Source organism: Sus scrofa, chromosome 2 (assembly GCF_054392235.1).
Source record: "Sus scrofa isolate SSC_HxYL_T2T_F1_AM1 chromosome 2, Sscrofa_HxYL_maternal_Yorkshire_Landrace_v2.0, whole genome shotgun sequence".
NCBI classification, from domain to species: domain Eukaryota; kingdom Metazoa; phylum Chordata; class Mammalia; order Artiodactyla; family Suidae; genus Sus; species Sus scrofa.
In genome coordinates, this window is record NC_139384.1 from 130,137,642 (window position 1) to 130,153,071 (window position 15,430).

General features: G+C 43.2%; 1 protein-coding gene across 5 annotated transcripts in view; it reads right to left on the minus strand.

Annotated features, from left to right (window-relative positions):
* Nucleotides 1–15,430, minus strand: part of LOC110259445 (uncharacterized) — a 153,946-nt gene that overhangs the window by 125,069 nt on the left and 13,447 nt on the right. For 3 of the 5 annotated variants that reach the window (XR_014838588.1, XR_014838592.1, XR_014838589.1), the window contains one exon: nt 10,921–11,030. The gene's annotated coding sequence lies outside the window, so the exon portion shown is untranslated. Of the gene's footprint in view, nt 1–1,342; nt 3,930–4,377; nt 6,508–10,367; nt 10,481–10,920; nt 11,031–15,430 lie in introns of those variants that run through there. The other 2 variants (XR_014838590.1, XR_014838591.1) reach the window with 2 other exon arrangements.

Here is a 15,430-nt window from a genome sequence, read left to right on the forward strand (position 1 = left end):
AATTTATCACATCTGTAGTTGTGTACCGATCATCACAATCCAATTTCACAGGATTTCCACATCTTCTTAATCCACTCATCAGTCAATGGACATTTAGGTTGTTTCCATGTCTTGGCTATTGTGAATAGAGCTGCAATGAACATACAGGTGCATGTATCTTTTTCAAGGCAAGTTTTGTCTGGATACACGCCCAAGGGTGGGATTTCTGCATCACATGGTAGTTCTATGTATAGTTTTCTAAGGTATCTCCACACTGCTTTCCACAGTGGTTGTACCAATTTACATTTCCACCAACAGGGCAGGAGGGTTCTCTTTTCTCCACACCCTCTCCAGCATTTATTATTTGTGGACTTACTAATGATAGCGTTCTGACTAGTGTCAGGTGGTACCTCACAGTAGTTTTGATTTGCATTTCTCTAATAATCAGTGATGGTGAACATTTTTTTCATGTGCTTGTTGGCCATCTGTATATCTTCTTTGGAGAAATGTCTATTCAGGTCTTTTGCCCATTTTTCAATTGGGTTGTTGGCTTTTTTGCTGTTGAGTTGTATAAGTTGTTTGTATATTTTAGAGATTAAGCCCTTGTCAGTTATATGGTTTGAAACTATTTTCTCTCATTCTGTAAGTTGTCTTTTCTTTCTTTCTTTCTTTTTTTTTTAATGGTTTCCTTTGTCAGTTTGATTAGGTCCCGTTGGTTTATTTTTGCTTTTATTTCTGTTGCTTTGGGAGACTGACCTGAGAAAAACATTTGTAAGGTTGATGTCAGAGAATGTTTTGCCTATGTTCTCTTCCAGGAGTTTGATGGTGTCTTGTCTTACATTTAAGTCTTTAAGCCATTTTGAATTTATTTTTGTGCATGGTGTAAGGGTGTGTTCCAGTTTCGCTGACTTACATGTGGCTGTCCAGTTTTCCCAGCACCACTTGCTGGAAAGACTGTCTTTTATTCTCGCCTCCTTTGTCAAAGATTAATTGACCGTAGGTGTCAGGGTTTATTTCTGGGTTCTCTATTCTGTTCCATTGGTCTGTATGTCTGTTTCGACCAGTACCACATTGTCTTGATGACTGTGGCTTTGTAGCATCATCTGAAGTCTGGGAGAGTTATGCCTCCTGCTTGGCTTTTGTTCCTCAGGATTGCTTTGGCAATTCTAGGTCTTTTGTGGTTCCATATAAATTTCTTGATTGTTTGTGCTAGTTCTGTGAAAAATGTCTCAACGGTAATTTGATAGGGATTGCATTGAATCTGTAGATTGCTTTTGGTAGTATGGCCATTTTTACAATATTAATTTTTCCAACCCAGGAGCATGGAATGTCTTTCCATTTCTTTGAATCCTTTTTAGTTTCCTTGATTAATGTTTTATAGTTCTCAGCATGTAAGTCTTTCACCTCCTTGGTCAGGTTTATTCCCAGGCATTGGATTTTTGGGGGTGTAATTTTAAAAGGTATTGTATTTTTGTATTCCTTTTCTAATATTTCATTATTAGTATACAGAAATGCAACTGATTTCTGAATGTTAATCGTATATCCTGCTACTTTGCTGAATTTGCTGATCAGTTCAAATAGTTTTTGGGTTGAGTCCTTAGGGTTTTCTATATATAGTATCATGTCATCTGCATATAGTGACAATTTTACCTCTTCTCTTCCAATTTGGACAGCCTTTATTTCTTTTGTTTGTCTGATTGCTGTGGCTAGCCAAGTTTGTTGAATTTAATTATGTGATTAGACAATCCATTAATGTGCTTCGAAACTCAAAATGATATTAAACATGTCCAGTGAAAAATCTAACTTCCTCTTCCCCATCACCACCCCATCCATCCCATTCTCCAACCCCTAAAATAACTGATTACTAGTTCCTCAGTATCCTTCCAGTGTTCCTTTATACGAATACAAACAAAGAGGAAAAAACACTCATTCCCCAGCCCTTACACAAAATGCAGCCAACTACATACACAAGTTTTGCATTTTATTGGCAATCATTCTCTCTCAGTTTACTGAGAACTTCCTCACTCATTTGTAGCTGTGGAGTGTTTATGTAGTCCCACCACAGTTCATTTGACTGGTGCTCTTTAGATGGTCCATTAGATGGTGTTCAATCTTTGCTATCACAAAACAGGGCTGTAATGGAAAGTCTTGTACAAATATCTCATTCTATATATGCAAATCTGTGTGTACGGAAACTCTCAGAAGTGAGATGTCTGGATCCAAGAGTCAGTGCATTTGCAATTTTTATGGATACAATACTATTGCCTTCCATGCAGGTGGCATGTGAGTCCCTCACAAGCCATCGTAGGAGAGTGGTCTGGGGAACTGGATAAGGTTCACGGAAGCTCCTCACAAACTGTAAAGTGCTCTTCTATGTGGGGATTACTCTAGCTGAAAGGTAGTGTCCAATCAGAACATGAGGATTGTGGATGGGGGGGGGCCCACAAGTGAATGAGAAGTAGGTTCTCATGGGTCCCTAGGGTGTAACCTAGGGCAGCTGCGGAGGATACACAAGCCAGCCCGCTCTACAGGCAAAGGCTCTGGCTAGAAACTGTCTGACTCCTGCCTCAGCACTGCTTGGCCTCTGACAACTTTATCAGGGACAGGAGGACATTCTGTTACTTCAGGGTCAGAGGCTGACTCATCTCCTGCTCCTCTGCAATAAGCACAAAGGCCAAGCAGTCACTCCACCCAGAGACAGCAAGCAGACCTGAGAGCAGCATCCTTCCAGATCGGTGGCAGGGAAAACAGATCTATGAATATTCATCCACCACTCATCTCGGAGTGTTCTGTGTAAAGACCCTTTGAAAGCTGATGAGAACTGGCATAAAAGGGTTTGATTAATCCCTGAGTCAGCTGGCCTCTACCCCAGAACACATGCAATGGTTGTCATAGAGAGCGGGTTTGCAGAGTAAATGTTTCTGCAGATGTGTGGGCTTGGCATTGCAGCAGCCTCCCACTTTCCAGGAGGAAGAAAGCAGGGTCTGGGATTGGACTGGGCCCTTAAGAACTAAGCCACAGGTCTCAAAACCAAACTCAGTGCCAGCTCCCCCAGGAAACATCCTCAATGCTCCTATTTTTTTGAGACATCAAGTCTGAGGACGATGGACCTCTACCTGAAAATGCCCCCCTTCCCTGTCTCCTTCCTCAGCCCCCACCTACCCTAGACAGATCATCTCAGACCCTCCTGCCTTCTGGGAAGACTTCCCAACAGTGCTCTCCCTGCACAGGGATGCTTCATTCTGCAGTCATTGAACTGCTGGTGGGTACCTCCCATGAAAAATGAATGGTACACCTTGCCATCTTGTCATGCTCCCCTGCACTGTTTGCCCGCTTTAGCAAAGAGTTTCATGATCCCTGTTCATTCATTCCTATACTCATCTTCATTCAACAAACATATATTGAGGGGTTCCCGTTGGGGCTCAGCAGTAACGAAACTGACTAGCATCCATGAGGATGTAGGTTTGAGCCCTGGCCTCACTCAGTGGGTTAAGGATCTAGCACCGCCGTGAGCAGTGATACAGGTCTCAGATGCAGCTCAGATCTGGCGTGGCTGTGGCTGTGGCATAGGCTGGCAGCTGGTAGCTCCAATTCGACCTCTAGCCTGGGAACTTCCATACACCAAGGGTGCCGCTCTAAAAAGAAAAAGAAAAAAAAAAAAGAGAGAGAGAGAGAGAGAGAGTGAGAGATGAGAGAGAGTGAGAGCATGAATTTGCAAGAGTTCCCCCTTTTTTCTGCCTCTGTACATCTGTAAACACTGACTACATGTGAAGCCTGGAGCTCTGGCAGGCCTCTTGAGACCAGGGGAGGCAGATAAGCAAACACACTGAAGTCAAAAAGAACCAGGGTCTTTGATGATGCAGTTTAATAACTAAATTAACCAATCCTGGAGCTGCCTTTCTGCCAGATTTTTAACTAAGCAAGATCATAAATCCCCTTACTGTCCCAGCCTTATTTCATCTCACTGCCAGTGTTTGTGCATGAAATGCCCCTATGCTCACTGCAGAGATGGCCATCCATGGCAATGTCCCCCAGAAGAGGAGGTGGGGGAATTAAGTACACGTGCCATCCACAGTCAGCCAGAGTCTCTGTCCCCTGTGGTGCACTGCCTGCCAGCTCCCTTTCCCTGGTTCCCAGTCCAGTCCTCAGCCCCTGGGGATAGGAGCTCATCAAATCATCTGAGTCTGACTTCTCTCCAGGCTCAAGTCACGAGACCTCACTAGGACTTCAGATGACCTGCCCTTCAGAGGACATAGAGGTGGGGTAGAACCTGGTGACAATGTTAAGAAAACCACATGAATTTGAATCCAGGACTGAAAGGAGGAAAGTGCCCACTAGCAGTGAGGTGGTCTCCAGGAAAAGAGAAATAAGAGAATTTCTAATAGTGCCTGTGCCCACAAACTCAGCTTGCAGTTTTGCAGGGCTGGAATAAGGCATGTGGAGGGGGAGGAGACAGGAAATGATAACATTCTTTTGTTTTATAAAAGATACCATTTACTGAGCATTTACGCCCTGTCAAACTGGACTAAGCAAGGAATAGGCATCATCTCCTTTTCTCCTTACTCTTTCTCCTTTCTTCTTGCCCTATGAGGTAGAGAGTTCACTGTCTCTCTTCCAGAGAGGAATGTGGAGGAGATTATGTAACTTGCCCAACTCTAAGCTGCCGGTAAACAGCAGAGCCAGGATTCAAACTGCCTTCAGCCTGGACTCAAAGCCCACACTCTACAAGGTACTGCCTCATTCATTCCTTGTTTTACTAAGAATGTGCTGAGCATCAGCACTGAACCAGCCAGGACTTATGCTAAATGCGGAAGGTACAAAGGCAAGAAAGACGTAGTCTCTGCCCTTAGGGAACCCACAGGTCAGCAAGGACACAGCCACATCACCACCCCGTACAGTACCAAAGAAAGACGCCCAGGCATGACAGAGCATAACAGGGTCACCTCATGTGTCCCAGGGGCAGAGAGGCCACAGGAGGAGTCCTGTGGGCAATGATACCCACTCAATTGTAGCTAAGGGGGAAGGAAGGCGCAGCACTGCAAAGGGGACCAAACAGCAAAGGTGGGGCTGGAAGACAACTGGGTTAGCTCTTGGCTGGAGGCAATTTGGGGACTGTCTGGGGATATTTTTGCTCATCAGAGTGAGAGGAAGTAGACCCCAAAGACTAGGGATCCTGCTAAGCATCCCACAGTGCACAGCAGAGCCCACAGTGAAGAATTAAGTGGCCTAATCTTCCAGCTACAAAGCAGGTTGAGAAACTCTGCTTTACATTTGCAACCGAGGCCAACTCGTCATTGTCCAGACAAGAAGACCAAGGTGCTAAGAGATTTTGAATCTAAGAAGCCCAAGGCAGGAGGGCCTCGCTGTTGGCCTCACGATGAGTAGTTCAGGCCCTGGAGCCAGAATGCTTGGGCTTGAATTCCATGGCTGCCTCCTTCTATGCAACTTTGAGCCAGTCACCGAACCACTCTGAGTTTTAGTTCTCTCACCAGTAAAATAAGGATAATGACTGCACTTAGGAGGCAGGGAGGTGGTTCTAGTTATTTATTGCTGAATACAAACTACCCAGATGTAGTGACTTAAAAGTCACTTCTGTTTGCTCACAAGATTGTGGGTTGGTAAATCAACTATACTTCAATTTTTTTTAATTAAAAAAAAAAAAAAGATGGGTCAGGAACTCAAGCAGGCTCAGCTGGGTGGTTCTGGGATCAACGTGGTGTCAGGAGGGGTGGCGGGAATCTGAGACGGCTTTTTCACTCTCAGGTCAGGGTTCTTGTCAGGAGCTGCTCCAGGCTCAGCTCAGCTGGCCCCTCTCCCTCTCCTCGTGGTCCCAGGGGCCCCCCCATGGTTTCTCCAGCAGAGTGGGCAAACCTAATATGTGGCATCTGGCTTCTCCTAGAGTGAGTGTCCAAGAGCAAGCGTCCTACAGGACATCTCAGAACTGGCACATCCGCACTTATGCCATGTTCTAGGGGTCAGAGCAGTCAGGGGACCCATCCAGATTCAAGGGGAGAGGCATAGATCCCGATTCTAAGTGGGAAAAGCTATCAAAGAATTTATGGCCATGATTCAACTACCTCAATGGCTATGGGAAATAAATGTGTTGATATACATAAAACACTTAAAATAGTCCCAGCATGAAGTGAGCCTTGTTTTATATACATTGCTGTCCACACTATCACTTTATTAGTAGCAGTACATTCAAAAGCAGCGATGGAAAGACGGCGGAAGCAGAACCTTTTAAGGTGACTGCCTACCTACCTCCACAACCCTTCAAAGAAATGGCCAGTTCATGTCAGAAAGAGGAAGACATAACCTTGACCTGACACTCCTTCTGCACATGACCGGATGCGGCTCTCAAACGTGACTTGTACATAAGGGAGAGTGTGTCCTCCTGGCCTGGGGCCAGCACAGAACACTAGCTGATTCACCCACCTGCTGGCCTGACTCATCCCAGGCTTGTGTGGAGCTCATCTGGCTGGGGACACCCCCTCTGCAGGACACTCTCTCATGGCTTCCAAGCAAAGCCTTCAAGAAAAAGGAAAACGGTGTTTTCCAACTGTGTCTATTGTCTTTTATAGCAACTATCTCCTATTCTTTCTTCATTCCCATCAAGTTGAATCTACGAAATTGAGTATGCATGCCTGTATGCACTCATCCACACATTTAACAAATGCTTATTAAGCACCTACTGTATACCAGTCACTGAGATAGAGAGGAGAAAGGGTCGCAGTGAGGTTCAAGTCTAGGCAGTGTTCAGATCCTACAGGACAAACAGCCTGGAAAGCCAACTCAAATCTGACCTGAAAAGGGAATGTATTGGCTCAACTGAAAAGTAGAGACATTACATGGGATTCTGAGCTGGCCTCAGAGTCAACAGGATTTGGTCTTTCTCCATCTCTCAGTCCCCTTTGTTCTGAGCTGGCTTTAGCTCAGGAAGCCTCTTCCAAGGGTTGGGGTTCTGTATTTCCAGGTACACATCTTCTTTACAGCCAGCAATCCCCACTGTTCTAGCAAAAGACCTGGACTTCAGTCTTAATGGGTCAACTCAGATGTGCTCATCACTGTGACATAAGGCAAGAATATGCACTCATCACTGTGACATAAGGCAAGAATATGCTGACTGTCCATGCTAGGGTTATAGGCTGACCCTGGACACAGGGTGTAAAGTGGGATCAGCCGGCCCAGACCACTCAGGGTAAAAATCAGGGAAGGAGTGGGAGTTCCCTGGTGGCCTAATGGTCAAGACATGATGCTTTCATTGCTGTGGCCCTGGGTTCAATTCCTGGTTGGGGACTGAGATCCATCCCACATCAAACGACTACACACTACACAGATGTACAGACACACACACACACACACACACACACACACAAACACACAAAATCAGGGAAAGAGGTCAAATACTCTTTGGAAAAATCAGTATTCTTCAAAGAGAAATGGAGAAGCAGCTGTAAGAAGAAGATGCATGGATGCTAAGTAGGCATGGGGGGAGGGGGAGAGACCCACAAAGCAGGGCTATATCAACCAACCATGGTAAGGAACTGAGATTTTATGCTAAGAGCCTTAGGAAGCCATTGGAAGATTTTCAGCAAGGGAGGGATTTGCTGGCATTTGATCTAATAACAAAAAATTTATGTTGGCAGAGAAAGGATTGCCAGTTGATAAGCTTGGAAGGACTGAAATCGGGGGCATTACACAATGACAGGCAGGGGAGTTTAGTGCCTTAAACTTGGGTACTTGGGTGATAGCAATCAGGGTGAGAAAAATGTGGACAGATCTGAGATCCTCCTATAGAAGAGCTGGCATCTGTTGTTGATGGGACACAGGAGGGGGAGAAGTGAAAGAAGTCAAGCGTGATTCCCAACATTTGGCTGGATCACCTGGGTGAATCATGTGCCATTCACCAAGAGGGCAAAGACATGGGACGTGGGAAGACAGGGACAAATCAGGAGGGTAAAACCAAGAGTTCCACTGTGGTTGTTCTCAAGTTGAGATTCCTGTGGGATTATCCATTGGAGATGTTGAGTAGGTGGGTGGAGGAACAAGTCTGGAATATAGAAGAAACGTCTGTTCTGGAGTTATAAATCCAGGAGTCAGCCTTTGAACATTATTTAACTGTGAAAGACTAAATGGATTCACTAAAGGGAACATGTGTATAGAGAAAAGGAGGGGGGCATTCGAATAATTTCCCCAACAAATGTTTCTGTCTGCCCAAACTGGTTAGTACTTAGGTTCTAGCAAATATGGGTTCTCCCACCCCTGGACTTGTGTGTTGTGTGTGTGTATGTGTATGCACACGTGTGTGTATGTACAATTCCCTCTGCCTGTAATGACCTCCTCTCACTCCCTTTACCCTTAAATACTCATTCTTGAAGGACTAGCTCAAATTGATAAAACGTGGTCTTCCGTTCTGTGTATATGTCCTATTTCTCTCAAATAGTTTATAAGAAACTCTTAGAAAGCAGCCTGCAAGCCTTTATACTCCCAATACCTGGCCAATTGCCCAGAAAAAAAAAAAAAGTTAAAACAAAGATCCATGTTGATCAAGAACACTCACTCCTACTTTCTTTTGGTAGTTTTTGTTCTAGTGGCTGGGAATTCATCTCAAATTCCTATGTTCGGCGAGACAGAGGCTCAGCTAGAGTGGTTCAATCAAAGCCCTAAGAATGAGGCAGCAATTGTTCAATGCTTTAAAATACTTCTGGCAAATATATGCTTGTGTCAAATCGAGAATATGACTCAATCCATATTGAAAAGAACCAGAGGGAAGCAGTTTCCCACAGAGGAAAACCAAAGAATTAAAACGAACACCTATGAACTGCTTCAACTATTTCTGCATTCATCCCTGACTAATGTTCCACTTACATAGAACACACCTCCATGTGTTCGTGCCCATTTAACATTCCCTCCGCCCTTCCCAGCCCAGGTCTCCTACCTTACAGCCTAGAGTCTTTCCAAAAGGTTTCCAAGGGGCAAAACTGGATGCCCAAGCTCCTCGCTGTACAGGGAAGATCTCCCCATCCCACCTCTCGTTCCCACACCTCGCTCTACTACCCCTCAGGTCTCTAGTTGTATTTATCTCAACTCAGAATCCCAAGAGCCTCCAGTCCTTGCAGGTGCCCTCCACCTGGCTCTCCCTGCCCACCCACCCCCAGCAGTATTCTCCAATGAGGCAAACCACCTCTCAATCCCCAAATTCTCTTTAAAGGTGCAGCAAGCACACCCACGAGCTTATGGATGCCAGTGGCTGTGATAATAATACTGAATCAAATCAAACAGGTCTGGTTCAGTTTTCCAAAGCTGACTTTTACTGCTGGTTGAGTCATATCTGCCGGCTTTGCAGGGGTCATATCATTTTCCTTTTTGACTCATGGTTCACTCCAAAACTAGTATAACTCCAGGCTGCCACTTGACCATGACCCTTCCTTTTTGCCTCCAGGAGCACCAGCTGCACTCAGCTCCCAGGGCTCAGCCTGCAGACACTGTGCAATGAAAGAGAACCCAACCTGGAGCAGGATCTCCAGCTGGTTAGTCTGAACCTGTTTCCTTACATGAAAAATGAAGGTTGAAAACACTGAAGTATTGCTGAGTGAGAAACATAAGAAGAGTGCCTGGAATTAGTCCTGCATCCAGGTAGCAACTCAGCCAACATTAGGCGGAATCATAGGCAATTGCTACTGTTATAGGTCACAATGGCCAATTATTGACAATTTCATAGGAGGGTTCAACTCTGCATTAGCTTGCTACTCAGGTAGCCAGGAGATCAGTGTCCAATTGAGCGGAGTACCGAGTACCTCTTGAAGAGGTGGCACCTAAGAAGTGGATTTTACTTGTATCATCAAAGAACCAAGACATGCCAGCACCCTCCTAGATGTTTTCAATGCTGGGAGCTTTTCCTGACTCTCAATTAGTTAAGCAAATCTAATTGAAGAGCTAGGGTAACAATGTGGTTAGGAGCCTAGACTCAGGGAAGAGATTTCCTGGGATCAAACTCTTGCGCTTCTATTCACCAGCTTTGTGACCATGAGCAAGTTTCTTAGATAGTCTCAGTTATCTCTTCTATGACATGGGATAATGCAGAGTTGCTGTGAGAACTAAATAAGTTCTTAGAACACTACAGTGTTAACTACCATTAACTTGATTTAAGATAGGTGGTGTGGCCTGATATGAGACCTATGGACAGAAATCAGAACCTTGACATTGGAACCTTGCTTTTTTTTTTTTTTTTCAGCACCCCCGCAGTATATGGAAGTTCCGAGCCAGGGACTGAATCTGAGCTGTGACAGTCAGCAATGCCAGGTCCTTAACCCACGGCACCACAATGGGAACTCGCTTGGAACGTTGCTTCTTGAGCAGCACCAGCATGACAGCCAGGACACCCTTTGGGAAGCTCAAGGACAGTGGATGCCACCACGCGGGGGAGCTCAGGGAACCAGTGGTTTTGCATCCTTTCTGCCAGGTACTTCACAAGAAGTAACTCACTCGTGCCCTGCAGATTCTAGCAGAAAAGAGATGACACGAGATGAAAAGGGAGGAGATACAACCACCACACGCCAAGAAGGAGACATCGCTTGTTTTGGTGGGAAATGGAAACATCACTTAAATTTAAAGTTTACTTAGAAATTGAGATTAATGAGGACAGACATCATAGGGAAAATGATAACAATGTCCTACAGGCTTTCCCATAACCACTTTTATGTATGTTACCTGACCACATCTACACAAACAACCTGAGTCAGGTAGGCAAAGCTAGCATCCTATTTAAAGAGGAGGAACTGAAGGATCAAGGAGCTTAAGTGACTCACTTGAGCCCACCTGGCCAATAGGTGACATGCTTGAAATCTGAGCCCCTTAAAGACAAGGCCATGTTTATCTTTACCTTCTGAAGGCACTAAAGTTCATATTTATTGAGCAACTGAATGACAAAACAGACTATACCTCAAACATAGGCTCATGTCCCCAGGCTAGTCCAGGTTCTCAGGCTAATGGCTCTGATGCTTATGTTTGATGGAGTTCCAAACATGCAGCTGGGCAGTAATTAGAGGCATCTAAAGGAAGCAAGAGGAGAAGGTTTCAAAAGTTTGTGTTATAAACACAAGAACAGATTTGTGGTTGTCAAGGGGGCAGAGAGTGAGAGAGGGATAGAGTAGGAGTTTGGGGTTTGAGGCAAGCTATTAAATAAAGAATGGATAAACCACAAGGTCCTACTGTAGAGCACAGGGAACTATATTCAATACTTGGTGATAAACCACAATGAAAAAGAATATGAAAGAGAATGTATGTGAATGTACATCTGAATCACCTTGCTGTACAGCTGAAATTAACACACTGCAAATCAGCTACACTTCAGTATTTTTAAAAAGTTTGTATTTGAATAGATTAGGTATCTCATAGGCATAATCAGCATAAAAATTTCCCTTCTCCATAACCCTAATGAAAGTGAGGCCATCCACCTATACCTCTCAAGTTGCCATTAAAACATACTGGCATATGCATATGTGTGTGCGAATACATACATACATATACACAGACACATACATACATACACCTATCACACACTTCATTAATGACATATCTAAAAGAGCACTAACACATCTCAAGAGGGTCGTTGAACATCTTTTCTTCTTGGACCTTCGAAAGGAAGGCAGGGAAATAGGAGGTTGGGAACTGAGCAGCCTCGGGCCTTGCACTGGGCTTTCCCTTCATGTCAAGGATGTTCCTTTTCCATGGCAATGCAATGGAGATTTCAGTTATACGTGTTCAAGCCCTGCTCTGTTCCAAAGGGTTTTTCGGAGTTCTGAGACACTGGAAGAATGAGAGAAGAAGGTGTTTCTCCAAGTGGAGCCTGTCTGATGAAGGGCTGGGGAGACTGGAGGCATCACAACAGCCTGGAAGACAGATGGGCCCTGTGCTCTTTGATGTTAACTGGTGGTCCCTCGATAGTGGGCAAGTACAGTGACAGACATAGGACTGGATGCTCACATGACTTCTGCAGGGCCTCCTGGTGCTGGTGACAGATGATGCTTGTTCCCAAGAGACAAATATTGGCAGCTTTTATTGGCTAGCTCTGTCATTGGTGATTCTAATCTGTCTGTGATAAGCAGAGAAATTCCTCAGGGTATAAATTAATGGAACTTGTCTTCACTCTCTTGAATCTTTTAGAATTTCCTATCTTTCTGAAATGTTGCACACCACGTGTAGGAGGGTGTGTGTGTGTTTGCCTCACTCTGCCACTTTAGAAAATTTTATTCTTTCATGTCTTTGATGGTTTCTAGCCTCCATACTCTCTGTTCTTTCCTTGGGAAACTCTTATGAGAAACCTATTGGAATTGCTTGATCTGTTTTCCAACTTTTTAACCCTTTCCTCATATTTCTTCTCTTTGTCTTTTTGCATGCACTATGCTATGGGTCAGTTTTTCAGGTGAATCTTCAAGCTCACAAATGTGCTTTTTATTTGTGTCACTTGTGCTCTTCGTCAGAGGAATATTTTAGTAATAAAGCTAACATGAAGAAAACTGTGAAACCTGGCAAAAGGTAATAGTGATCAAAATAAATGGAGAGATTTACCATGTCCTTAAACAGGAAGGCACAGTAGTACAGAACTGACAATTCTCAAATTAACCTATAAATCCAAAACAATTTTAGTAAAACCCCAGGAGAACTGTTTTTAATAGATAAGCCATCTAAAGTTAATTGGAATATGTTTTAAGGATAAAGATTTTTTTAACTCTCTTCCTGCTTGGGACTTCGCTAGATTGATAGTAAAGGAACTATAACAACAAAAACAAAGTAGAAACCTATAAAAGACAAGGAGAATAAAGAAGACAGAAAGAGACAAGAGAATTCAATGCAATGTTGGAAGACAGAACCAGATAGTGGAAAGGTGAGTGATCTATCCCAGCAGAGGAAGCAATGATCTGTCACCTGGAGCACAATGACGACAGGTAAATGGCCAATCATCCCAGTGGAAAACCTGAGATGTCAGCTTTGGAGACAGCAGGTACGCTGAGGGGCTTGGTTGAGGTGGGGATCTAAAAACAGCTGTTGTTAAAAGTTTATTCATGGAGTAATCATACCTTTCTCTCACCTCACACAGTCAGGGTACTAATTTCTCAAATTGGCGATTAAAGAGTTATTTTCTGCATAATTTAATAGGAAAGGCTGAGACTCCACATTGCCCAGATGCAGGCACCAAAGAGGAGGGCACGGAAGTTTGCTGAAGAAATGGCTGAACTACACAGAATCCCCTTTCCCCAAATTGCCCTCCACAAACTGACAGGCACATAAAGAACAGCAAAAGATTCTTTTTTTTAACAAGCTCAATGGCTCTAAAGAAAAAGCTTTCCTCCCTCTTTTCTTTCTCCTTTCCTTCCTTCCTTCCTTCCATCCTTCCTTCCTTCCTCCCTCTCTTTCCTCCTTTCTCTCTCTCTCTCATGAACTTCCTGTTTCAATCACCCCTAAATGGAGCCCATGGGTTCACAAGTCCTGCCCACTCACTCAAGGCCCCTAAACACTAGATGCTCATTCTTAAATAAGAATTGAGTGCCAAGGCCCACAGACAGTTTAGGAAAACCTCTAGCAAGAAAACCAAAGACCAGGGAGTTCCCTGGTGGCTCAGTGGGTTAAGGACCTGGAGTTGTCACTGCTGCAGCCTGGGTCACTGCTGTGGTGCAAGTTTGATCCCTGGCCCATGAATTCCACATGCCATGGGTGCAGCCAGGAAGAAAGAAAGAAAGAAAGAAAGAAAGAAAGAAAGAAAGAAAGAAAGAAAGAAAGAAAGAAAGAAAGAAAGAAAGAAAGAAAGAAGGAAAGAAAAAGAAAGAAAGAGAAAGACCAATGCAAGAATAAGGGGCAGGGGGTGGGGGAGTCTAGAGGAAATAATCAGAAGAAGATAATAACAGTTTAAAATCTACAACTACAGGAAAATAAGTGAAGATATTATACCCTTATACCCAGAAATAGAGGCTGTGTGAAAGGATAAATCAAAGAACCAGAAATAAAATTTCCTTCCAGAAATAAAAATTTAATCAAAATAAAACATTCAATAGAAAGGTTGGAGAGTAAAGATGAGGAAACCTTTCAAGACCTAGCCCCCAAATACAGAGCACTGAAAATTAATAAAGAAAAGATAAATAAGGTAGAGGATGAATCCAAGGGGCTCATCATCAAAGAAAAATGATTTTTTTAAAAAGAGAAGAGAGAAAATCAAAAGGTGGGAAACATGAAAGCAATACGGCAAAAACATTTCCTAGCAGTAAAATAAAATAAAACAGTAAAATAAAACAAAAAGAGTCTTTTTCATGCTCAAGAAAATGAATAGAATGAAACCCATGCCAAAGTACATAAACTGAGACATCAAAGTTTTTGTGGGAAAAGAGAAGGTCCTAATGGTTCCCAAAGAAGAAGAAAAAAAAAGGCATAAACAAGGAAACAGGAAAGAGGTAGGATGAGGATTATTCAACAGAAACAGTGAATGTTAGAGATGAGCGAATGTTAGAAATCAATAAGACAGTGCCTTCAAACAAGTGAAGGAAAATTAAGTATCCGCCTAGACTTCAAAGGGTAGTCACATCATGATGGCAGGGACTGGATAAAATAAGATATTTTCAGAAGGCTAAAAACTCAAATACTCCCCCTGCTCATTTTTTAAAAAAGCAACTGGGGGGAAAGTGGGATGGACTCAGAATCTGGGGTTAATAGATGAAAACTATTGCATTTGGAATGGATAAGCAATTAGATTCTGCTATATAGCACTGGGAACTATATCTAGTCACTTGTGATGGTGCATGATGGAGGATAACATGAGAAAAAGAATATATATATGTATATACGTGTGTGTGTGTGTGTGTGTGTGTGTGTGTGTGTGTGTGTGACTGGATCACTTTGCTGTACAGTATAAAACTGACAGAACACTGTAAACTAACTACAATGGAAAAAAATAAAAATCATTACAAAAGAAAAAAGCAACTGGAAGACTTTCAATTCTCTTAATGACAAGCTAAACCAACCCTCCCATTTCAGGTCAACTAAAAACACTGTATGGGAAGAAATGTATAGAATATATATGTGTGTTGTGTAATGTTATATATTTAAAAATATTAAATATATAAGTATATTTTATAAATATAAATAATCAATATTTATATTTTAAGTTTTCTTAAAAGTATCAAAGACCTTATAAGATAACAAAGAATTATCATACCAAAATTTGAGTGTCATACCAAGCACTGAAAGTTGTTTTGCCCTGATCAGGAAGAAACAGCTGCAGTATGGAGCTGGGTTATTTGGCAGCCTCCCTGGGCAAAACAGATAAAAGGGCCTGCCAGGTGGAAAGTCTGATAAACACCTACACATTAAGTTGAGGTCCTAAAGGGCTTTACTCTTAGGGCAGAGCTTCCCAAATTTGTCTGCACATTAGAATCACTGGAGAGCTTTTAAAAATTCCAAA